This window comes from Pan paniscus, chromosome 6 (genome assembly GCF_029289425.2).
Source record: "Pan paniscus chromosome 6, NHGRI_mPanPan1-v2.0_pri, whole genome shotgun sequence".
Lineage (NCBI taxonomy): Eukaryota > Metazoa > Chordata > Mammalia > Primates > Hominidae > Pan > Pan paniscus.
The window spans coordinates 103,337,799-103,363,467 of NC_073255.2; the positions used below are offsets into that span (position 1 = coordinate 103,337,799).

At 33.5% G+C, this 25,669-nt stretch overlaps 2 long non-coding RNA genes across 2 annotated transcripts in view; one reads left to right on the forward strand and one right to left on the reverse strand.

Moving 5' to 3' along the window:
- Positions 1–6,649, forward strand: part of LOC130541712 (uncharacterized) — a 68,221-nt gene extending 61,572 nt beyond the window's left edge. The window contains exon 4 of the long non-coding RNA XR_008955809.1: positions 6,190–6,649. This is a non-coding gene — a long non-coding RNA (uncharacterized LOC130541712). The remainder of the gene's footprint in view (positions 1–6,189) is intronic.
- The window catches only part of LOC134730802 (uncharacterized), a 767,202-nt gene that overhangs the window by 123,384 nt on the left and 618,149 nt on the right, over positions 1–25,669 (reverse strand). The gene's annotated exons all lie outside the window — the stretch shown is intronic.

The following is a 25,669-nucleotide window of genomic DNA, read 5'->3' on the forward strand; positions in this document are numbered from 1 at the left end:
TTTATATATAACTTAATACATGTTTTTAAATGGATTATTTAAGGAATTTGATTTTAATATTCTTTCATTCTTTTCTTTTTAATAATAAATGGTTAAATAATTGATTCTTAATTATCAATTTCTCATAATAAAAATGTATATTAACCAAATATGGGTTTTATAAATTTTTGAGTGCCACTTTAAAATTTTTTCAAGAATTTAAGTCTCTCATAGTTTGCAGCCATGAAGAATACATAGTTTATGCTGTTTGTGTATTGGATATAATGTAGAATGGAATATTATTCAATGACACAGTTCACGCTAGTGCTGATCTCTTTCACTGTAGTGAGGCCACAAATGAATTTGCTAAAATGCATTAAGGTGATTTTAGCAGAATAAAATAATAAAGAGTTTTAAATTGTTTTTCTACTCACTGAAAAATTATACTTTTTAATGATACAAAAAGTATTTGGAATATTCTTGCATATGACTTTGTAAAGAAATATTAGTTTCTCTGCAAAATATTTTAAGTAAAACTCTGCTTGGAAAGAGGTTAGATAAACTTTGGAGGACCCTTCAGGTTCTTGAGTCAGTGATTCTGTGATGTAAGCAAATAAGACAGTATGGATTTGAAGTGGACATGTTTCAGCCAAGTCCTTCTACGAGCCAAGCCAGTCATCTGGTTTTAATGAACCTCCTTTGGAATGCAAAAATTTTAATGTTTTGCTTGGGCCCACTATAGTTTTAATTACTTGTATTTGACATGTGTTGAGCAATAGCTAAGCAGTAGTGATTACCCAACACAACATTTTATGCAGTGCTTGCTTACTTTAGGCTGAAGTGTAAAATATAAGCATTTTTCAGATAGGGTAAAGGGAAATAATTATAAAGATAGGCCATTTGTATTTCTGATAGAAGCTTAAGAACATTCAGAATAGTTTAAGGTTAATATGACCTATTGCCCATATTTTTGTACATATTCAGTTATCTCCAAAATATATATTAAAAAATTCTGAATCATGTAACTTTAAATTAGGAGATTATGAATACTTGATCATAACCAGATGTTTTGAATCTCTACTAACTAAAGACAAAAAGGGAAGTAGATTAAATTGCATTAGTTAAGAACAGTTACTGCATTGAAATGGAGTGAATTAGTACCTAAATTTTTAAGTCCGAGGACCTGGTTTTTAATGTCAAAATGTTTTGCAGATATCCACATGGTAGTTATGATAATTTTTGTAAGCTCTTATTAGGAAATTATGTAACAGCTAAAACTATCATGAGGTCAGTGACATTTTAAAATAAATTTGTATGTTTTAACTTAGAAAATATTTGGTCATTTAAAAAATATGTGAATATGAGAAATACTATTTACTAAATCTACAAAAATGTACATAATGAATTTTAGGATACCTTACTGTAACTAAGAACTCCCTGAAGCGTCTTTCATCTTGAGTACCAACCTTGTTATTAGAAATTAATCAAACATATTTAATATCAAATTATTATTTAAATAAAGAAGTTCTCAACATCTAACCTATTTTAAAAACATGTATAAAACCATATAAATATAAATAAGCAAATAAATTGATAACTACAAAACAATGCATTATACTTTGAAATATATTGAATGCAGATCATTAAAATGTTTTTTCTCTATCTGTTGTGAAAAGCCAGCATATGCATTGCTAACCTACATTAGAAGAAAATGTAGACTCTGTTAAATCTCATGGACAGATAGTTTTAAAAATTTGTATTTTAGACATGAAAATATCCTTCATCATTTTTATTAGGTATAATATAAGGTATTCTTTTATTTAAATTTTTATCATTTTATGGTGCTAATCAGAAATACTTAAACTAATGCTTTTAAGCATGCTTATAAGAGTTTGGGTTTGAGCCTACTTCCTTTTGCATAAATTTATTTTGTAGTGAAAAACATGTTTTAAATATATAGACTGTACTTCTCACTGGTTTTACCGACATTATAAATTATATGCAAAAGTGAATGGAATTAACAAGTGTAAATCTGTCATTACTATTATAAAAGTCACTTTCTTCTTAACACAGGGGTAATACTCTAATATTAGCATCTAGAAAAAAGATGAATATAGTACCATGAAGTATAGTGCTCATCCTAAAACCCAAAAGGCACAGTGTTCCAATTTTTTGTATTCTATAAACTCAAGTCAATCAGTATTCATAGCATTCTGCTTCGTTACCAGCAGTATTCTAAGTTCTGATATGGTGGCTACAAAAGAGGAAATGTAAATGGTTGCTGAATTCACATAAGTTAAAGTATATGTACTGAGACTGCACTCATCTACTGTAGTTTCATCTACAGTAGTCTCCCCTTATACACAGTGGATACTTCAAAAATCCCCAGTGGATGCCTACACCATGGATAGTGTCAAGCTCTATATAGTATATACTATGTTTTTCCTGTTCATACACACCCATAATAAAGTTTAATTCAAACATTAAGCACAGTTAGAGATCAATAATAACTAACAATTGAATAGAATACTGTAATAATAGTTATGTAAATTTAGTTTTTCTCACTATCCCTCTCTCTCTTAAAATTTCTTATTATACTATACAACTGGTAGCTGAAACCTTGGAGAGTGAAACAACTGATAAGGGAAGACTACTGTAGAAAAGAAGGAGCAATTTTTCTATGCCAGTTGGCCAGTGATAAGAACTTTACAAGTCTGACTGTATTATCATCACAAACAAGATTGTAACTTGATACATCTTTATATTAACAGGGGCTGGTGGGATTTCCACTGACCTTTTTTTTTTCTTTTTTAGTCCAACCAAATCAATTTCTTTGGCTTGTTTATGAAAATCATATTAGACTTCTTGTTCACAAGTGTCAGTTGCACTAACCAAATAGAGTTGGCTGATTTTTCTTTGCTCATAAAGGTGAGAGTTAACATGATTAATACCAGACTGTTCAATGTTGATAGAAGAATCTGAATAATTATGATGATAGGCTTTAGTATATTCATGAGGGTTTCTTGGGATTACAGAGGGTGAATAACAAGAACAAATTTCTGTTCACAATACATTCATAGATTTTTATCAACAAAATTAAATAATTATTTTCTAATCATCCCTAGCTTAGTAAGTTACAACTTCATTCTCCCAATTTTGAAAGCCAAAACTTTGAAGTCATTTTTGATGGCAATTTTTCTCTTATAGCTTACATCAATTAATTAGCAAATTCTGCCTTCTCTGTATTCAAAGTTTGTACAAAATCCATGCACTCTCACAGTCTTGACAATTACCACCTAGTCGATGCACTCAAAGTATAAAAATAAACTCCTAATACATGAATAAAGCATTGAATAAAGTACATTCCCAGCATGTAATAAAATTAGTGGGTGACTGAGACAAAGAAAAAAATGATTAAGGTAGTGTAAAACTATATATGTTTTTTAATATGTTAATAAACATGCATGCTTATTGTGTATGTTTATTTTAAACACATTAAATGTAGCCTTACAAAATCTAGAATAAAATGAAATATTCTAATATAATGCAATCAATTCATAGAATTAAAGTTTTTTTAATATGATATCCATTAGTGATCTTCAGTAATGCTATATTTCCCAGGATCTGCAGTGATTCAGCATATTTCTCCAAGTTTGCAACATTTCATGACCAGAGCTTCTTAAATTTAAATGCTAGGATGCTTTAGGTATAACTCTCTAAAACTGACTATGATAGATCATAAATGCTGCTTCTTATTTTTTGGAACAAACTATATTATTTAATATAATTAAATATAAGTTAAAATGACTATTACTAGAAAAATATATCCATCAAACAATTTTAGGCTTTTATTTTATAATTTACCATTAAAAACAAAGAAAATTATCTTATAGGACTAATAATGTTGGCCAAATAAGAAATCCACTAGAATTGTTACACATTTAAATCTGGTAGATGAAATTTTTCTCTTTTTGTCTCCATCTTTTTTCTTTTTCTTTTTCTTTTTTTTAAACGAAGTTTCGCTCACATTGCCCAGGCTGCAGCGCAATGGATTGATCTCAGCCTGCTGCAACCTCAGTCTACCAGGCTCAAGCAATTTTCTTGACTCAGCCACCTGAGTAGCTGGGATTACAGGCGCCTGCCACCATGCCCAGCTAATTTTTGTATTTTTAGTAGAGACGGGGTTTCGCCACGTTGGCTGGTCTCGAACTCCTGACCTCAGGTGATCCTCCCACCCTGGCCTCCCAAAGTGCTGGGATTACAGGCATGAGCCAACACGCCTGGCTGTCTCCATCGTTTTTTATACTTTATTAAGGTATAATTGACAAATAAAAGTTATATATATTTATGGTGTAAAAAGTGACATTTTGATACATGTATACATTATAAATTGATTAAATCAAGCTACTTAACATATTCATCACCTCACATACTTTTTTTTGTAGTGACAACATTTAAGATCTGGTCTCTTAGCAATTTTATGTATTAAAAACTTTATTATTAACTATAGTCAGCATGTTATATATTAGATATTCATAATTTATTCATGTAATTGTAACTTTGTATGCTTTGACCAACATTTTTCCATCCCCCACACGCAGCCACTGTCAACCATCATTCTACTCTCTGCTTCTATAAATTCAGGTTTTTAGCTTCTACATGCAAGTGAGATCATGCAGTACACATCTTTCTGTTCCTGGCTTATTTTACTTAACAATGTTCTCCATGTTCATCCATGATGTCTAAATGAGAACATTTTATTACTTTTATGGCTAAATAGTATTTCATTTTGTATATAACCACATTTATGGATCCATTCATCTGATGATGGACACAGGTTAATTTCATATCTTGTTTATTGTGAATAATGCTGCCATGCACATGAGAGTGCAGCTATCTCTTTGATATACTGATTTCATTTTTGGGGGATATATACCTACAAGTGGGATTGCTGAACAATAGAGTAATTCTATTTTTAATTTTTTGAGGAACCCCCATTCTGTATTACATAATGGCTGTACTAATTTGCATTCTCACCCAAACGGTACAAGAGTTTTCTTTTCTCCACATCTTCCTCAATACATGTTATGTTTGGTATAACAGCTAATCTAACAGATATCTCACTGTGGTTTTAATTCGCATTTCTCTGATAACTAGTGATGTTGAACTTTTTTTTCATATATCTGTTGGCCACTTTTATGTCTTTTAGTTATTAAGTCCTTATAAGATGTATAGTTTGCAGGTATTTTCTCCAATTTTTAGGTTTTTTCTTCACTCTATTGATTGTTTTCTTTGCTATGCATTAAACATTCAGTACGATGCAATCTCTTTTGTCTATAATTGCTTTTGTTGCCTGTGTTTTTGGGTTCATGTACAACAAAATATTGTCCAGACCAATGTCAAGAAAATTTTCTCATAGTAGTTTGGCAATTTCAGGTCTTATGTTTAAGTCATGAATTCATTTTTTTGAACTTTTGCATATGGAGTGAAATGAGGTTCTAATTTCATTCTTCTGCATGTGGATATCTTGTTTTCCAACACCATTTATTGAAGAGATTTTTTTTTTTCCTGTTTGTGTTCTTGGCAAATTTGTTGAAGATTAATTAACTGTAAATGTGAAGATTTACTCTTAGGCTTTCTGTTTTGTTTCATTTGTCTCTATTTCTGTTATTAATGCTAGTACCATCTGTTTTGATTACCATGGTTTTGCAGTAAATTTTGAGATAAGGAAGTGTGATGCCAGCACTTTTGCTCTGTTTTGCTCAAGGTTGCTTTGGCTCTTTGGCATCTTTTTTGGATTTTACAAATTTTAGATTTTTTTTCTATTTCTGTAAAAATTGTTACTGTAATTTTGATAAGAATCGCATTGATCTGCATATTTCTTTGGGCAGTATGAGCATTTTAATAATATTAATTATTTCAATCCATGAACATGGGATATCTTTCAATTTATATGTGTTGTCTTCAATTTCTTTCATACATGCTTTATAGTTTTCAGTGTATAGATCTTTCACCTTCTTGGTTATATTTATTCCTAAGTGTCTTTTAAAAATGTCATTATAAATGACACTCTTTTCTTTATTTTTTTAATTGAATAATGTATAGAAACACTAATGATTTTTGTATGTTGATTATGTATCCTGCTACTTTATTTAATTTGTTTATTAGTTCTAACAGTTTTTCATTTAAATGCTATTTATTATCTTTCAGTTTCCAGGTGCTGTGCTCAGTCCAGGAATACAATGATGAATAAGATCAAGGCCCTTATTTCAGAGCTGACACACACTATACATAATGCATCAAAAATTGTGTTCTCGCTATATTTCTGTTTATTTGGTTTTATCTGCAAGAATATAGATAGCATCTGCTTTGATATAAAACTTTTATGTGTCTTATGTAGTTGATTTGTAAATGTCCTATCTATAAATATAAAACAATAAATTACTAGTTACAGTTAGCTTAGGAAAACTTTTAATCATGTCCTACATTTTACAACTTGTAATTTCTACCAAATGTTTGTATTTTTATGTCTTATTAAATATAATAAATATTTGTCTTAACGTATTTTAATAGAATTCCTCATATGTTTTGCAGAAAGCTAATTATCGTTTTCCATGTGATTTTTCTTTCATATATACAGTATTATTTAAAATAAATTTGTATAAAATAAGCCAAGTGGTTTTTATTGTAATGTGTATATTACATTAAGAAATAATATACATTCTCTAATACCATTTTATATGCAATCTTCTAAGCACTAAGTTTATATTTACCAGGAAAAGGTTCAGTTTGGTGACTTAAGTCATGTCTTTTTTATTCTTTATTTAGAGTTGACAGTAGTGTAGGCGTATGTCTGGGCCATTCGCCCAACTATACCAGTGGTTCCCTTTCATTTTCTTTCCCTGATTCAGCATCAAGCATGAGTTACATATGGTCACCAATCTTCCAGACAAAAAATAGCTAAAGAAGAGTAAATTTTTCCACTACATTAGTCATCTGGGACTCCTCTCTGTGGTCAGTACCTGCATGGAAAAAGGATTAAAAAAGCATTTTCACTGATAACAGTCCTTCAAATATATTATTTTTTCAAAGATCATCAAACCACAAAGATATTTCCAGTCAGACATCCGATGTTTACTCTGAGTCACAGAGTAGCTATCAAACACTGTGGTAAGGGATTCCCTAAGTAGGTAACCGAGTTTTCTGTAGACAGCAAAGGCTCTTAGACATGGATTTGAGTAACCAAGTTTTATTTAGTTTGCTGACTTTCAAGTTTCATTCCATGGCTTTTTTGACTACTCTGTATAAAATTTGGAGCTATGTTTTATAATAAATACAATGCAGAATAGAGCAGAGTTCCCACAATGAGGTAGTTCATAGATGCATCAGATGTGCTTAAGAAACTATAAAAAATAGCCAAACACCCAGACACATTATAATTAGCACTGTCAAATATCATTGGAACAATTTAGAGGATAAGGGTATCACATCTGTTTGGAAATATCAAGAAGTCTTCATAAAATTGATTCTAGACTTTATGAGACTGAAGGATTTCAACACACAGAAAGAGGGTGACATTTTAGGGAGAAGCAACGTTATGAGCTTGTATTAGACTTTTGTGACCATAGGAAATTATTGGGATTAAATCGTGAAAACTATGCAGAGCTTTAATTTTGGATGCTGATTTGGGCAATTTTTATTTAATTTGGTAGCTTTTTTTTAGTATAATTACATTTTCTAAGTGTGATCTAGAAAATTTAATCTGAAGTCTTGAGTAGAATAAAACAACATCGGGTAAGAATAAAGAAATGAAACCAACGAGGAGATAACGAGACGAATGAAGAGATAAGAGAACAATGAGGATGCCATACAAAGTACAACAAAAAAAAAAAAGAGAGAGAGAGACAGAAAAGAAAGGAAAGGAGAAATGTATTGACAAAGTAGAAATTATACTGCCTAACTAGCTAAGAAATACATTTGAAAAACTATGCTAAAAATTTCTGTTATTTTGAATTGGGACTTGTATATTGCAGACATTTTTATTAGATTGAGAGGTAGGTTAGTACACTTGGCTTTCACCCTATTAAATTTGTAGTTCCATGAATTCTTCTGGGCAGTTTATCTAGTATACAATTAAAATTAGAGAACTGAAAGTCCAGAGAAATCTAGACATAATTCAACTGGTGGTAATTGTGAAATTTGTTAATTATTGAAATCAAAGTCTTATATTTTATTGACAATGTTATAGGATATTCCATGTGTAGTATGATTAGCTTTATGCTACAATCGTTTTCAGCAAATTTATCTCAATTTTGCTTTATGCGTTTGCTGTAATTGACAAGCTTGGGTGTGCAATGACTGGGACAGATGGTCTCATTATCCATACCCATTTATCTTTTCTTTCTTAATTTCATTCATTACTCAAATAAGAGTAAATGACTACTATGTGCTCAACAATATGCAAATTACAGTGCTATATAAATTTGAGAGATACACAGGTTTTTTTTTCCCTCAAGATACTAAGGTTGGTTGAGGAGTAGGATATCATTGCTAATTGAAGTATGGTTTTAGAATCATGAATTCAAAAATTCCATTACATTAACTGATTTGTCGTACAAGGCTCAATTAGAAATAAGGAATAATTAAATATATTTACCTAAAAATATCTGAGTGTCATTTGACAAATGCATAAAGAAAGAGTGATTCAGCAATCTGTACTCATGACAAGTAAGAATCATATTTTGGCAATACTTGCCCTTCTTTGAAAAGTTGTCTTTTGCAGTTTGCCTTAGAAAACAATTTGGAGAATATTGCTTGTTGTTCATAATATGGTTGAAGTTTCATACTATTACAGATAATATTTTTGATTCATGAACTTCACTTACTCCTCTCCAAATTTGTTTTAATAAGCCACATCTAGATTTTTAAAATTTGGAATGTGAAGGCAGACTTCTATGCCACCAATTATTTTCCTAACCATTTTCCCTTTTCCTTTCCTTTCTTTTTTCTTTTCTCTTTTAAAAATTTTTCTTCTCTTTTTTCCTTTTCTGAATAAATCAGAGACCAAGATTCTGTGTTTGCATATATCAGCACGTATGGCCCTAAAATACATGTAAAGTTTCATTTAATTCAAAACAGTCTTGGTGGATAACAACAATTGGGTGAACTATACAGATAGGCTCCTCCTTGGTTCTTCACCAAATAAGCCTAGTTCTCACAAGCTTTGCTCTCTATAATCCTGGCACCTGAACAACATTAGAAACATTGCAATCCATCTAAAATAAGGAAGGTTTTCTAATAGTTTTAGAACTACAAAACTATAGCTACTTTCAAATTACCTTTTAAGTTTTGAAAACTTTAATTTCAGAATTTTATCTTGACTTAGGCAATGTATACTTGAATATATTACCTGTTATTGTTAACATTTAATTTCCTTTTTGTTATAGTTAAGGAAAAAATACATATTAATAAGAATAGCAATATCTATACAATAGTTTTTTGGGTGTGCCACCTATGCCTGGAAAAATATTAGATTAGACATAAAACACAGGTAGTTTTATGAAAAATTTAGTTTTCATTTTCTATTTGGTCACCTTTACTTTTCTGAATTACCTATAATCATGGGCACATAAGCAAAACATAGATGTCTTATAGAGGACAGTACTAGCAACATTAAAAAAGAAAAAAATTACCCCCAGCGATTTATACTACTTTTAAGACAGGTTTATTCAGGAGATTAGGGCTTACCCGTACCTCTCTACCTCCACTATGATCTTCACTAAGAATATTGTGTGGGAATTATCACTAAATTGGTGGTGTTTTCATTAGTTATGGCATCTAACCAAAGACATCTGAGGGGCCATATTACAAATTTGAAACAGCAGAGAAAACTTGCCTTTTGTTTTCCTTGTGGAGTAATTAACTGAAGGTGCAGAGTATCATTTCTCTGTAAATTCCTTGGGATATATTTTTAAATTAACCATCTCCAAACATTTTATGTATAAATAGCATTTTATAATTCCATGCTGTAATTACTTCCTCATGCTGAAATCAAAGTTGGTAAAAATATATCAGCTTCTTTTATTGGACTTATTTTTTATACTCTTCCCAGTTTACCCATTGGGAATACACTCTCCAAAGTTTTTTTCCATAAAACAAAACAAACAAACAAACAAACAAAACCTTTAGATGTTTGGGTTTCCATATTTAGCCAAAGAAAACATTGGATGTAGACATCCAATGTTTCTTTATTAAATTTTTAATTCTTTATTAAACTCCTGTCCTTTATTTGAATTTTCTTTTTACCATTTCTTGTTTAAATCTATACAAGACCATGGTCCTCTAAAAGCCATCAATTTTACTTTAAACCAAAATTTTAATATACATATGTTTTCAGAATTCTAAATTGAGCCCCAATGATTACTCTTACAGTACAATAGCAGTGTTAATATAAGAGTCTCAAAACTTATACAGGAAAATAGTAACAGGTTTTGATAGAAATTTCAAATGTTTACCTACAAAACCATATATAATGAGATTAACATATGGCTGAAACACAACACTCATATCTTATTAAAATGATAACTCCATGGAAGTGGAATATTTTATATCCTTATTTTAAAAGCTAGCTGTGTTAGTTTGGCTGGGCTGCCATAGCAAAGTACCACAGACTGGATGACATAAACAACAGGAATATATTTCATACAATTCTGAAAGGCAAAATGTCCGAGATCAAGGTGTCAGCCAGGTTAATTTCTTCCGAGGCCTGTCTTGTTGGTTTGCAGATGGTCATCTTCTCTGCGTATGTTCATATGGGCTTTCTTCTGTGTGTGTCTGTATCCAAATTTCCTCCTCATGTAAGGACGCAACTTATACTAGATTATGGCCCATTTTAATGATTCCATTTAAACTTAATTACCTCTTTAATTACCCTATCTCCAAGTACAGTCACATTCTGAGGCACTCTGGGTTAAGACTTCAACATGTAAATTTTGGGAGGAAATAATTCACCATAATATAAGCTGTTAAATTTAAAATGCTGTATTTAAAACACTATCTACATACTCTATTTTGGAAGTAAGCACAGGTTAAGAGTTGAAAAATTGTTAATTATATATAAAGCCAGAATTAGTAATTCTTCCAGAAGCAAAACTTATTTTCTTCTTTAAATAATATCCTTAGTATTTTGACTGGAAAATGTTCATTAACTAGAATTTTAAGCACCTAATATCTAAATTCATTGGTAGATTTTACTGCCAATTCATTTGTGGTAACTTTGTTCCTTTGTCTTGGAGAAGACAAAGATCAATAAGATACTGGTTCTGTCCTTAAAATATCCACTCAAGATTCAAGGGGGAAGGCATATTATTCCAAGAAAGAAATGGCTATTTTTCCTGAACAAATTATCATGGACATATAAACATTAACGGATATAAACAATTTTCTACTGTTCTTTATTTTTTTCATTATAATTTCGCTAGCACTGTCAAATTTAGGTAATGCCTTCATTATATAGAAATTAAATACTTATTACTTTTAAATGTTAATACATTTTGTTGCAATTCAGTTCTGGAACAGTGAAATGCTTAACAGGAAGAGGAAAAAGATTCAATTCTATGGGTCTGCATAGCAACCAAATTAAAAATAGTCTAAAAATACCTAGAATAAGGCAAGGGAAAAACTGCATGATTCATTTTTCATTTTGATACTTCAATGTTTTTGACACTCTTTACACTGATGTAGGATTTTTCTTCTTGGTCATTTTGTAAGCCAGGACCCACAGCTGGCAATGCTCCGCCTGGGCCTCACTTGGCCATGCTGGTGTGCCCCAGGTTGCCTGTGTTGTAGCTTGCACTCACATTTGGTGGTTCCTGAGCTCTTGCACCATGTCCAAGAAGAATGAAGATACACAGGACATTGAAGGAAGGGGAAGGTGGAGAAGAATTTTATTGAGTGAAGGAAATGGCTTTCAGCGAAGAGGGGATCTGGGATTGGTCCCCCTACTTGAAGGCAGGAAAGGTCCCCCACCTCATGTGGCTGGGTCTGGGGCCTTTTGTTGATACAAAATGGGGAGTGCGTGCTGATTGGTTTGTGAGTATGAAAAAAAAGATTAAAGCAAAGACACCACTCAAAGGTGGGCACCACAGTGTAGAAAATCAATTAGGAGAGGGTAGACATATGTAAAATAGGTGAAGAGTGGGGATCAATCAGAGGAAAGCATGCCAAATGGGAAGACAAGTTCTCAATCCAGTGCAAGGATATAAGTTGTAGCTTGGCTTTCAGGCTTTAAACTGTCTTTGGCTTGAGGTGGGGTTTCACCAGCAATTCCCCATCCGCCTAGGCATTTAGCTGCCTCCTGCCACTCTCAGTACTACTAATAAATAAGCACTGAGTTAATTTAGCTTATTTTCTGTTAAAACGTTTTATATTGTAAAGTATGGAATACTGATCTTTAGTAAAGATAGCCATACAATTGGAAAAAAATCAATGTAAAGATAATGAGTACGTATTTAGTTTTGTCCAATATCAATCATTGCTTCTAGTATACATATGTAACTAACCTGCACAATGTGCACATGTACCCTAAAACTTAAAGTATAATAAAAAAAAAAATAAATAAATAAATAAAATAAAATAAAAAAAGAAAATAATCTCTCACTATCTCTTAATTTTATAGTTCATTTGAATATTTTCTAACACAGGATTTTGCTAATTCACATTTTAAACTGTTTTTAGGAAACTAATTGATGTTAACACAACTTCGTAAACATTCATGCCCATGTTCCCTCTTCTCTGCAGATTAAAATTTTTCGTCATAGCCGTTATATCTCGTTCTGATACTGCTAAGGCAAAGTAAAGGTAAAAAGAGTTAAGTGCTCAGAAGAGCTAGAAATGTAGCTTTTTTTTATGATAGCATGTGCTGGTAACCTTATATCAAATTCCATCACCGTATAACTGAATATTAAACTAAAAAGTATATAATAATATGTGTCCTGTATGTATCCCTAAAGTGCATTTTATTGTAGCCAATGTATCAGAATACGTTAAGCTGGATATACTCACCTGAAAGAGGAAATAAATATTTTTCAAAAAAAATCAGTCTGAAGGAGGATTGTCCATCTTTTTATATATTAAAAAAACTGAGCCAGGGGCAGTGGCTCATGCCTGTAATCCCAGCGCTTTGGGAGGCCAAGGCAGGCAGATCTAGAGGTCAGGAGATCAAGACCATCCTGGCCAGCATGGTGAAACCCAGTCTCTACTAAAACTATAAAAATTAGCTGAGTGTGGTGGCACATGCCTGTAGTCCCAGCTACTCAGGAGGATGATGCAGGAGAATCTCTGGAACCCAGGAGGCAGAGGTTGCAGTGAGCAGAGATGGTGCCTCTAAACTCGAGCCTGGTGACAGAGCGAGACTTCATCTCAATAATTTATAAATGAATAAATAAAAATTAAAAATTAAAAAAACTGAAAAGAGAATTCTCTAGTCTATTGCTTTGCTGTTTTTATTTAATGAATACAAACTTCCCATCATTTCTCCTTTTTTTCTTGCTATTAACATGGAAAGAAATACATAATTTTGTATTTGTATTTAGTAGCTCTTTAGCTACAGTTTCCCTTTCCCTTTCTCCTTCTTTCTTTCTTTTATTAGAACAAATTATGTAAGGACATTATATAAATTTTCTTAGATATTATGTTTTCCTTTTCTAAAATTTTCATTTGGTTCCTTTAAATTGTTTTCATTTCCCTTAAGATTTCTTACTCATTCATTACAAGCACATTTTCCTTTATACCCATGCACATAAATATAACAACTGTTTTATCTAGTAATTTCAACATTTTTGTTATCTCATGTTGGTCCCTTTCTTACTGAATACAGGTCACATTGCCTTTCTTCTTAAATACAGATCACATTTTCTATGTGTCCTGATTATTGTGGATTAGAATATTGCAGACATTCCAATTTTGGTTATATTCCACCAAAGTTTAACGAGTTTTGTTTGTAATAAAACTGTTAAATTGGCTAAGTCAAACACAACTTTCCTGAAGTGGTTAGCAGCAGAAATTTGTTTAACTCTTTCAGCCTTAGCTGGGCTGTTTGAAATCTGTCACATGCATCCATCATTCAGCAGTTGGCTAGAGATTTGAAAAGAGCTCATGTGCAGGATTTGAGGATGTTTCCCCCCAAGGATCCCCCTTTTGTGGAATTCTTTCCAGTTGTAATAGCTCGCCTTTCCTATGGCTCTTCATGCCATTAAGCTGTAAGATTCTAAGTTTTTGTCATTTTGTATGCCACCAACTGGGGCCTGCTTTTAAGGTAAAAGCTATTAAAAACAAAAACAAAAACAAAAACAAAAAACATGAGAAAGTTCTCTAGCTTCTGCTTGCTTTTGGTCATTCTCCAGTACCTCTAGATAATTTACCTATATTATTTATTTATTTTTCTCCTAAGATCATAATTGTTATTTCTTGGAGGAAAGGTCTGACAAGATCTACTCTATCACTATCAGGGCGGAACTTTCTATATAAATTAACATATCTAATCTTCCAAACTTATCTCTAACACAGAATAGTTATTTCATTAAATTTCACGACACATATGTAGCTCTTTTAAGAATGGTGCTATTCAACATATCCTCATCTTGCTCCCCAATCAGATGAAGAGCAAAACTATTTGCTTTACTAATATTATGTTTAAAATATGTCTACAACATAGATATATTTGTATAGACATATTGTCCTTCAACAATATTCAGTAACCAATATTTTCTGATCTCCATTCAACTTCCTCCACATAAAACAGTACACATACAATAATTTTACCTCAGGAATGCAATAAAAATGTGAGTGAGACTGTAACACATAATAAATAATTACTTATGAAAAAGTCTATATGTTTTCATTTTAATATAAAATGTGTCTGGCTTATAATTCATGCTGTTTTATAATAATCGGCAGCATTTTGAAAAGGTTGGTGGCACATTATAACATGATGCATCCTATGACTGAAAGTGTCTTTGATTTGAGGGATTAATGTAAACATTTTTGCATATATGCATATAATGTTGAAGGAATCACAATAAACTTGTGGAAAATATACTATACCGTTTGGATTCACTTGGATTTAAAGTAATGTACTTCACTAATTATTAACCAAAATCAGCATACACTTGTTTCATTCATTTTACTGTAATCTTCTTAAAATGTGCCAATAAAAATTGCACATAAAAGTGTAATTTTTTTCCTAGTTGCTTTCATGTATATGTGAGTGTGCCCCTGTATGTGTGGAATCAAACAATAAACTGAACATTAATCAGTAAAACACCATCTTCTACAAAAATCAAAGTGAGCGCTTTACTATAAAATCAAAGTCTCAGCATATTAAGAGTAAAAACCCAAGGGATAGATATGAATCTCATATGGATTATAGAATAAGGAATAAAAGTCACTGTGTTTCCTGTCTAACATAGAAACTTCAGCTGAAAAATATTAATGACAGAGCAAAAAGTTTATAGAATACATAAAAGAAATGTGTTTTCAAAACTAGGCATTTGGCCAACTGTGACTGTGTCTGATTCTATATATAGTTTTTAAAGCCAAGACTGTCAAAATGAACTTGAACTAAATTACTAGAATTATGAAATTCCCTATAGAGACAATAGCCATTAAATAGCTGTGGCCAAAAAGAGTTAAACATTCTCTATTTGATTTCCTTCTTTTGATCTTCTCACCATGATTTAAATGTTAGAAGAATGTTAATAGTGATGCCACAAATTCTAAGCAGTTATTTATTTACATAATTCCAGTTATGTGCTAGAGGAGGAGATTGAACTTACTGACATGCTTCTCTAGGAAGAGGTTGGCCTTAAAAACAGGGAAAGAAAAGAAATATATGAGATTAACAATAAGTAAAGAAACTTAGACTTAACTTTAACAACATCAATAAAAATTAGAGTTGGAATTGGAGACTGATTTGTAATAACTCTGTCTCCTGTGTGGCTGACCTCATGTTAATTAAACTCTTTGCTGCAATATCATGGTATTAGTGTTTTGGTTTTGTCTGTGCAGCAGGTAGGAAGAACCTGCCAGGCAATTATAAATTTGGGAGCTCACCCAGGATGTACCCTTGCAGATGCCTGTCTGAGGTTTGTCAGCCCACTACCGGTACACAGACCTGGAGGTGAAATCTGGTGGCCACTTGTTTCTCGAACTGACGGCCATCTGTGGTGCTGTCCCTGTTGGGGGCAGTATTACTGACCTATAGTGCCTGGACCTAATTGCAGTGGAGAAATAGTTCTTGGAAGACATCTTTAAACTGGTCTGGTGAGTATTTTAAGCGCAGCCAACAACTCCTTCCCTCTCTGAATTGGTTGACTCCTTCGAGGGTCATGGTTGGCACCTTCTGGGATCTTGACCCGCTCTCTCTAAATGATAAGAAGCATCTTTATTTGGGGAGATTTATCCCCAGTTAGATGGAAAATAGGAGGTTCCTTTGGAAAAATACTCTTAGAAAATTTTTGTTAGAAATCTTGGTTTTGAAGGCCTTTTTTCCTTTACCGTGTTGTGTGTGTTTGTAAGTGTGGAGAGGATTTCCCAAAAAAATTGCTGGCAGAAGTTCTGTAGGCTCTCCTAGTTTGATTGACTATTCACATTTGGTGAGCCCTGAAGGAAGCTCATTAGGCCTAACTCAGAGTGACCATCCACTCTTCTACCTTGACTGGAGACCATCCATATAACTTTTGGTCAAAGATCATTCCATCCCATTTTGAGTGGATAAAATATAACAGGGCCAATGGAGGCAAGTTTGAGCTTTGTCATGTCAATACTTGGGTGCTGAGTGGGTGACTGGTGCACAGACAAAACCAATTTATTAAGACTATGATATTGCAGTAAAGAAAGAATTTAATTTACATGAGGTCAGCCACATGGGAGACAGAGTTATTATAAATCAGTCTCCAACCCTAGCTGTAATCTTTATTGATGATATTGAAGATATTGAAGTTACTTGTTTCTTTACTTATTGTTAAGCAAAATTGTGGTCTCTTGCCTATGGTGCCATTAAATAGAAAAGGATAATTTTCTTTTGTAACACAGCTTGGCCCCTACCGCTATGGTGCTGTGAGCAGGATCATCAAAACCTGCTGTGTTCTTCCAGAAGCTGCAGATAAAGGGAACCCAGAAACCTGTCAAGCTGGCAAAAGCATACTAATTCCTTAGCAGCCAGGCTACTAGTCTCTCTCTCTCTGCCTCAACCAGTGGACTGAATGATAAAAATCACTGTTTTTCTTCTCTGCAAGATTCTGATTAATGGGAAAAATGATTTGTGAGACTAGTATTAGGCTCTAGTAAATCTGATGTACTTTGTGCTATAAATGTGTCTTGTTGTGTTATTCTGTCATAAAGAGGGCTACCGTAGGATACAATGCAGGCCTGGGACTCCTATAACCTTGTGTTCAAACTGAACTTGCAGATTGGTCAATTAAAAATTTAGCTGCATTTCCCTTAGGCAAAAAATCTGGATATGGTTTCCCTCTTGTTTTAACCCTCAAGAGCTTGACTTTGTGATCATGTAGGGATTCTCTCCCTTGGTCTCTGCCATCCACAGGGTGGGAATTTTCAGGTTCATATTAGGTTACTGGTCTGAAAGGACCAAGATTCTGAGATGCATTAGCACATTGTTCATCCCAAATGTGTCACGCCCTCTGATGAGTTTTGTTTTAAAATGTCCCATACTATGGGGTTTTTGTCCTCTTTTGCTATATTAAGCCCCTTTCTGAGGGTGAATATTTGGGGATCGTGAGGATGCCTCCTCTATCATCTCTCCAGGAATATCTCTTCTGTAGTTGATAATAGTTGATAAGAACCTGGAAAATTACCATCTGAGTTTTAAAAGGGCTTTTGGATTGAGTTGCTATTTGAACTAAGTATGCCATTGAAAGAAAAATATTTTTATAGATATTTTATTCTCAACAATTGAATAAAAAGGTTTAAACTTAGAAAATGACATATAATAATGTCATGGATTCTCTTGGGCAGTGAAAATTCTTTGCAAGCTTGATGGCTGTTCTAGACTTCTTTTCAGAAAAGTTCTGGCAACTGCACAATGCTGTAGCTTGGTAGCTAAGGCTTTGCCCTTTCATCATGGTGGCCTGGGTTCATATTTCTGGCTTAGGAAATGAGTCCTTTTTGGCTTAATACCTGGGGGAATTTTGCTACTTATTGATTATTTTTTCCCTCCATGGACAGCTTCTGATGTTCAGTCTTGCACCATCTCATCTTAAGGTGGTTCCCTCCTTTGGGGGATTCAGGATTTGATGTAAAAATTGGATCCTTGACTTTTGGGGATCTAGTCTGCCTTCCACCTATCCCTCCCCATTAAACCTAGAAACTGCATGCTTTCTTGGTGCTGCTCCTTATAATATTCCACCCTTAAGCCAGTAATACAATTAAGAAACTTACATCTAAGAAAATCACCACATGTAAGGATGTCCTTCTTTTGGCCATTTGAACTTCTACTCATACCATTTTCTCAGAGTTTGAGTAAAACATTAATTATCTGTTTTGTTTCACTTAAGAATTACTCCTTTAGAAATGCAAATTTAGAGTTGTCTAGCTGACATCTGTTTAGGACAGGGAACAGGTAATCAAGAGACTAGTGGCCATTAAATTCTAGGAAACACCTGGGTACCTGTAGCATTAGCAATGTTTCTTGGCTGTGCTGGGAAAAGTCAGACATGGTCAGGAGTTCTATTTTTGTCCTGGGTTCTGCAATCTAATAGGTAAATAAAGTTACTTACTTGGCTGATGGGTGGAGCAAGATGGCAGATAGAAGGCTCCACTGATTGTCCCTCCATCAAGGACACCAATTTAACAACTAACTATACAAATAAAGCACATTCATAGGAAACAAAAATCAGGTAGGCACTCACAGTACCTGGTTTTAACTTCATATTGCTGAAATAGGTACTGCAGAAGAAAGAAAAACAGTCTTGAATAGTCAATGCCACTCCTTTCCCATCCCCCTAGCAGTGGGGGTTTTGGTGATGAGAGCATTTCTGTTCCTTGTGGAGAAGGAGAGCCAATAATTGTGATGCATTGAACTCAGTGTTGCCCTCATTATAGCAGAAAGCAAAACTAGACCAAACTCAGTCTCACCCATGAAGGGCGCATTTAAACCAGTCATAGCCAGAGAGGAATCACAAATCCCAGTGGTTGGAAATTAGGTTCCTATACTCCTTGCTACCATAGGCTAAAGTACTCTGGGGTGGCAAATTAATTTCAAACATAGTTGAAGCCACTAGAACTGCAATGCCTAAGCAAGTTTTTGTTCTGAGCTGTGCCTAGGTACTACATTGAGGGCCTTGGGTGAGATGCTGAGACTTGCTGGACTCAGGTGAGACCCAGCACATTCCCAGCTATGGTGGCTGTGGGGCAATACTCCTGATTAAAAATAATAGAGGAAAAAGTAAAGGGGCCTTGTCTTGCACCTTAAGAACCAGCTCAGCCACAGTGGGGGTAGAGCACCAAGGAGGCTCCTGGTGTCCCAAATTCTAGGACTTCACTCTTGGATAGAATTTCTGGACCTACCCAGGGCTAACCTACCCTCACCTGTAAGGTGAGCCCCAGGCTGGACAACATTCACTAGAAGCTGACTAAAGAGCCTGTGAGCCTTAAGGAAACCTTGGCAATAATCTGCTAATACCCCCCACTGGACTAAGGTGGCAGTGATTACAAGGTAAGGTACCTCTGCCTTTGGAATGGGGAGGGAAGAATGGGAAGGACTGTGCCTTGTCATTTGAGTGCCAGCTTAGCTGCAGTACAGTAGAACCCTAGGTGGACATCTAGTTTTTGATGCTAGGCCTTGGCTCCTGGACAGCACCCCTGGACCTACCCCAGGCCTGATGGAACTTGCCACCACCCAAAGGGAAGGAAATAGACCTGGGCTGGCTTTGCCAACCGCTGGTTGTAGCCCAGCCCTCTCCCAGGGCTTTGAGCAAAAACATAGGTGGTAGCCAGGAATTGGTTACAGCAGGCCTTGGATGAGATCCAGCACTGTACTGGATTCAGGTCTGACACAGCAGAGTCCTAGGTGTCCTAGGGGTGGTGGACACAGGGGTGCTTGTGTCACTCCAACCCCAGTTTCAGGTGGCTCAGAACAGAGGTACAGATTTTGTTTGGGAAAAAGTAAGGGGAGAGTACAAGACTCTCTGCCTGGTAATTCAGAGACTTCTTCCAGAACTTGTCCAAGACTATCAAGGTGGTATCTCTACGAGACTGAAAGAACAACAGCACTAGTGGTCTTGGGGTCCCCCTAAAGCAGATAAAGCTTAGATTACAACATTCAAGTCCTCTCAAATATCTGGAAAGCCTTCCAAAGAAGGATGGGTACAAACAAGCCCAGACTGCAAGAACTACAATAAATAGCTAACTCTTCAATGCCCACACATAGACGAACATCTACAAGTATCAAGATGATCCAGAAAAACATGACCTCACCATGGGAACTAAATGAGGCACAAGGAACCAGTCTTGAAGAAATAGAGATACGTGACCTTTCATACACAGAATTCAAAATAGCTTTGTTAAGGAAACTAAAAGAAATTCAAGATAACACAGAGAATGAATTCAGAAATCTATCAGATAAATTTGACAGAGATTAAAATAATTAAAAATAATTAAGCAGAAATTCTGGAGTTGAAAAATGCAATTGTCATACTGAAGAATGCATCAGAGACTTTTAATAGCAGAATTGATCAAGCAGAAGAAAAAAATAGTGATCTTGAAGACAGGCTATTTGAACATATAGTCAGAGGAAACAAAAGAAAAAATATAAAACTATAATGCATTTTTACAGGAGCTAGAGAATAGACTCAAAAGAGCAAATCTAAGAGTTATTGGCTTTAAAGAGGAGATAGAAAAAGAGATAGGAGTAGAAAGATTAAAGAAATAATATCAGAGAACTTCACGAACCTAGAGAAAGATATCAATATCCAAGTACAAGAAGGTTATAAAACACCAACAAGTTTATCCTAAAGAAGACTACATCAAGGCATCTAATAATAAAACTCCCCAAAGGACAATAAAAAAAAAAAGAATTCTTAAAGCAACAAAAGAAAATAAACAAATAACATAAAACAGAGCTCCAATATGTCTGGTAGCACACTTTTCAGTGAAAAACTTACAGGCCAGGAGAGTGTAGCATGACATATTTAAAGTGCTGAAGGGGGAAAAAAATCCCTTTTACCATAGAAGAGCATATCTGGTTAAATAAACTTCAAACATGAAGGAGGAAAAAAAGACCTTCCAAGATAAAGAAAAGCTGAGGAATTTAACCAACACCAGACTTGTCTTTCAAGAAATGCTAAAAGGAGGACTTAAATCAGAAAGAAAACAATGTTAATGGGCAATAAGAACTCATCGAAGGTACAAAACTCACTGGTAATAATAAGTACACAAAAATACATAGAATATTATAACACTATAACTGTGGTGTGAAAACTATTCTTAAATGGAAAGACAAAATGATGAACTAATCAAAAATAACAACTACAACAACTTTTCAAGACATATTCAGTACAACAAGGTATAAATATTAACAACAAGAAGTTAAAAAGCAAGGGAATGAAGTTATGGCATAGAGTCATTATTAGTTTTTCTTGTTCCTTGTTTGTTTCTTTGTTTATGCAAACAGTGTTATGTTGTTATCAGCTTAAAATAATGACTTATAAAATAGTATTGCCACATGGTAACCTCAAATCAAAGAAGATACAAAAGATACCTAAAAACAAAAGGAAGAAAATAAGCCAATCACTTCACTAAAAGGAAGACAGAAAAGAAAAAAAAAGAGAGAGAGAGAGAGAGAGAAAAAAAGACCACAAAAAAACCAGAAAACAAATAACACAATGGCAGGAGTAAGTCCTCACTTAGCAACAATAACATTGATTATAAATGAACTAAAGCTTCCAACAGAAAGACATATAGTGGCTGAATGGATGAAAAAACCAAAACCCTTTGATCTGTTGCCTACACAAAAGACACTTTACCTATAATGGCACACATAGAGTGAAAATAAAGGTATGAAAAAAGATATTCTATGCCAATGGAAACCAAAAAAGAGCAAGAGTAGCTATACTTATGTCAAACAAAATAGATTTTAAGACAAAAACTGTAAGAAGAAACAAACAAGTAAGGTCTGATAAAGCTAGAATATATAAAAAATTTAAAATATATATGCTCCAATAGTCTTTAACATCTAACTTTCAGCATTGAAAAAATCTTCCTGACACAAAATCAACAAAGAAATATTGGACTTAATCTGCATTATAGAACAAACAGATCTAACAGATATTTACAGAATATTCTATCCAGTACTTGCAGAATACACGTTTTCTTCAGCACATGGATTATTCTCACAGAATGGAAGAAAATATTTGCAAACTACCCATCTAACAAGGGGTTAATTACCAAAATACATAAGGAGCTGAAACAGCTCTGTAAGAAAAAAAATCTAATAATCCAACTAAAAATGGGCAAATATTCGAATAGACATTTCTGAAAAGAAGATATACAAATGGCAAACAGAAATATGATTAGGTGTTTAACATCATTTATCATCAGAGAAAGAAATGCAACTCAAAACTACAATGAGATATCATCTCACCATGGTTAAAATAGCTTATACCCCAAAGACAGGCAAGAACAAATACTGGTGAGGATGTGTAGGAAAGGGAACCCTTGTACACTGTTTTTGGGAATGTAAATTAGTGTAACACCATGCCGAATAGTTTGAGGGATCCTCAAAAAGCTAAAAATATAGCTACCATACATACCAACAATTCCACAGCTAGGTATATACCCAAAAGAAAATCAATTTATTGAAGAAATATTTGCACTCCTGTGTTTGTTGTAGCTCTGTTCACACTAGCCAAGATTTGGAAGCAACCTAACATTCCATCAATAGATGAATGGATAAAGAAAATATGGTATTTATACACAATGGAGCACTACTGAGACATGAAAAAAAATGAGTTCCTGCCATTTGCAATAACATGAATGGAACTGGATGTCATTATGTTAAGCAAAATAAGCCAGGCACAGAGAGACAAAGTTCACATGTTCTCACTTATTTGTGGGATCTAAAAACCAAAACAATTGAACTCATTAATATAGAGAATAGAAGGATGGTTATCAGAGTTTGGGAGGGGTAGTGGGGAAATGACGGGGAGCTGCGGATAGTTAATGGAAACAAAATATAGTTACAATGAATGAATGAGACCTGGTATTTGATAGCACAACATGGTGACTGTAATTAGTTATAATGTGTTAATTTTGAAATAATTAAAAGAGTATAATTGGATTATTTTTAACAGAAAGGATAAATTCTTGAGGGGATAGATACTCTGTCTTCCATGATATGATTATTACACATTGTATACCTATATCAAAACATCTCATGTACTCCATAGAATATGCACTTAAAAAAATAAAGAAATTGCTTATCAGTTTTTTCACTAAAAATAAAAGTTTGTTAAGAGTTAACATTGTAACATAAGTAATTTGGACTGCTGAAGAAACAGTTTTACATTCGAGGCATATAAGGAAAGTAGAATGTGTTCTTGGCGAAAGGTTATAAGACATGGAAATATGCTTTTTGTTAAAGGAAAAGTAGTTTTGTATATATTAGAGGGGTTTTATTGTATTGTACCGTTAAAAGAATGATAAAACAAAACTGAATATTCATGCAAGTTGTAAAACATTCATAAGAGATTGATTTATAAAAGATTTTCTATGTGTGTAAGCAAATTTGCCCAAATTTAAATGGGATTATTCAATATGCAATATTCAAAATTATTCAATTTGTTTTTCAATGAATTATACGTTAAAGAACATTGACGCAGGGCTAGCATCAGTTATTTCAGAATAACAAGATTTTCTTGTAGCATTGATTTGCTCTATAATAGAAAATTACAAAAGTTATAAGAGGTATATGAATATCTCACTTTATGGTCAAACTGATTAAAACTAGATTTATTTACAAAATCTTCTTAAAAGTAGCTTTAGCATGAATGATACACTAATACAAAGGTCAAATTTGGTTTTCTCTTTTAAACTTCATTTTTGGAATATTGAGATATAATGAAAGTTTGTTTAAGCGCCTTTTGATTAAACTGCAGGAAAAAGTGAAAGAATAGGGAAGATGGAGGAAACAGATTCAGTTGGCCTCATCCCATCTTTACTGGGTCTTGTTGTTTGGAAAGCTGAGTCTCCCTTCTAACAACAAGTAAAGATTTTTTCATATTTGAAATCTTTGAGCTATAACTTCTGCTAAATGAATAATTTGTGATCCTATTCTGTGATATCCAGTGTTTTAAATCTATGATATTTGACAAAGCTTTCAAAATCGAAATTTCAAGTTATAAACTAAGTCCTTTTGATCTCATTTACCTTTTAGATACTAAGTTCCCAAGAGCCCGAAAGAGACATTTGGCTTATTTGGTATGTTACAGTCACAAGGAAGCATTGTCAGGTATAAAATGGTGTTTGTCTTTCTTTGGGCTGTCTTTGTATAAATGGGTCCTTGGTGTGTATTTCAGAATTGTGTGAGACTTCTATAATTCTGATATGACAGTGTACACTATTAGTAAAAATTGATTGTTATGTTAAATTCTTGTGTGCCACACAAATGACCCAATTTCTCTGTCAATTTTGTCTCTAACTGTGGTTATTCTAAGACTTTTGTCATCCACAATTGTTATACCTTCATTCTTTTCAAAAGGTGCTTTTAAAATCAACTATAAGACTCTGTCGGGTGCTGTTAAATGCAGGTTCCCCCAAAATTTGGAAATAATGTCATTGAAATAAAGAAAAAAACTTTCCAGGACTCTCATGGAGAGCCCAATATAAAGTAAAACAGAAGTTAATTGCATGAACTGACTTAATAGAAGACTACGATAATCTTGTTATGATGTTTTGCTTAAAACATTGCTAATTATTTTTGTTTTGTATTTCAGAGTCAAGAAAACATATTTTCTTTTGAGCCATTTACAACATTTAATAGTTGAGTAAAGTATACTACCGTGAGAAAAAATAGAACATATCTATATGTCTCTACATGATTTCTCCAGAATTTTGAAACAAATTGTGAGTATTCTTAGTTTATGGCAATATAGTTATTTGCGTAAGTTCAATAAGAATCTGTTTTCTTTTGTAACACAACAGAATTGGAGACACTGGTTATTTTACCAAGACTTTGAATCAAATGGCATGTTTTCAGACTGCTTTAAGAAATTGAAGTTGACCTATAGAGCTGATAAAAGCCTTTTGGAAAAACTGTCCTCATATCTTGTTCTGTACAGAGTTTCTAACCCTCTAAGATATCTCACTTTCTGGCAGGCCCAGGAACCCCAAGTTATTTTTGGACTTCAAGAAGAGAGAAATTCACTCAATTTATACAGGTATCTGCAGGCACAAATAAATCCTTGGCTGGATTCAAGAGGCTTTTAAAAGACCTAATTTGAGATTCCTTACGAAAAACTTCCAGCAAAGCCATAAAAAAAAAAAAAAAAAAAAAAAGCCTATCTGGCTACAAATTAGGTCAACTGTGATAAGACTAAAGCTTATTTTGCAAATAAATTGGTCCTACTCTGATGTGTCTTTGGCAGAAATGTAGAGAGAAAAATTATGTTTCACAAAA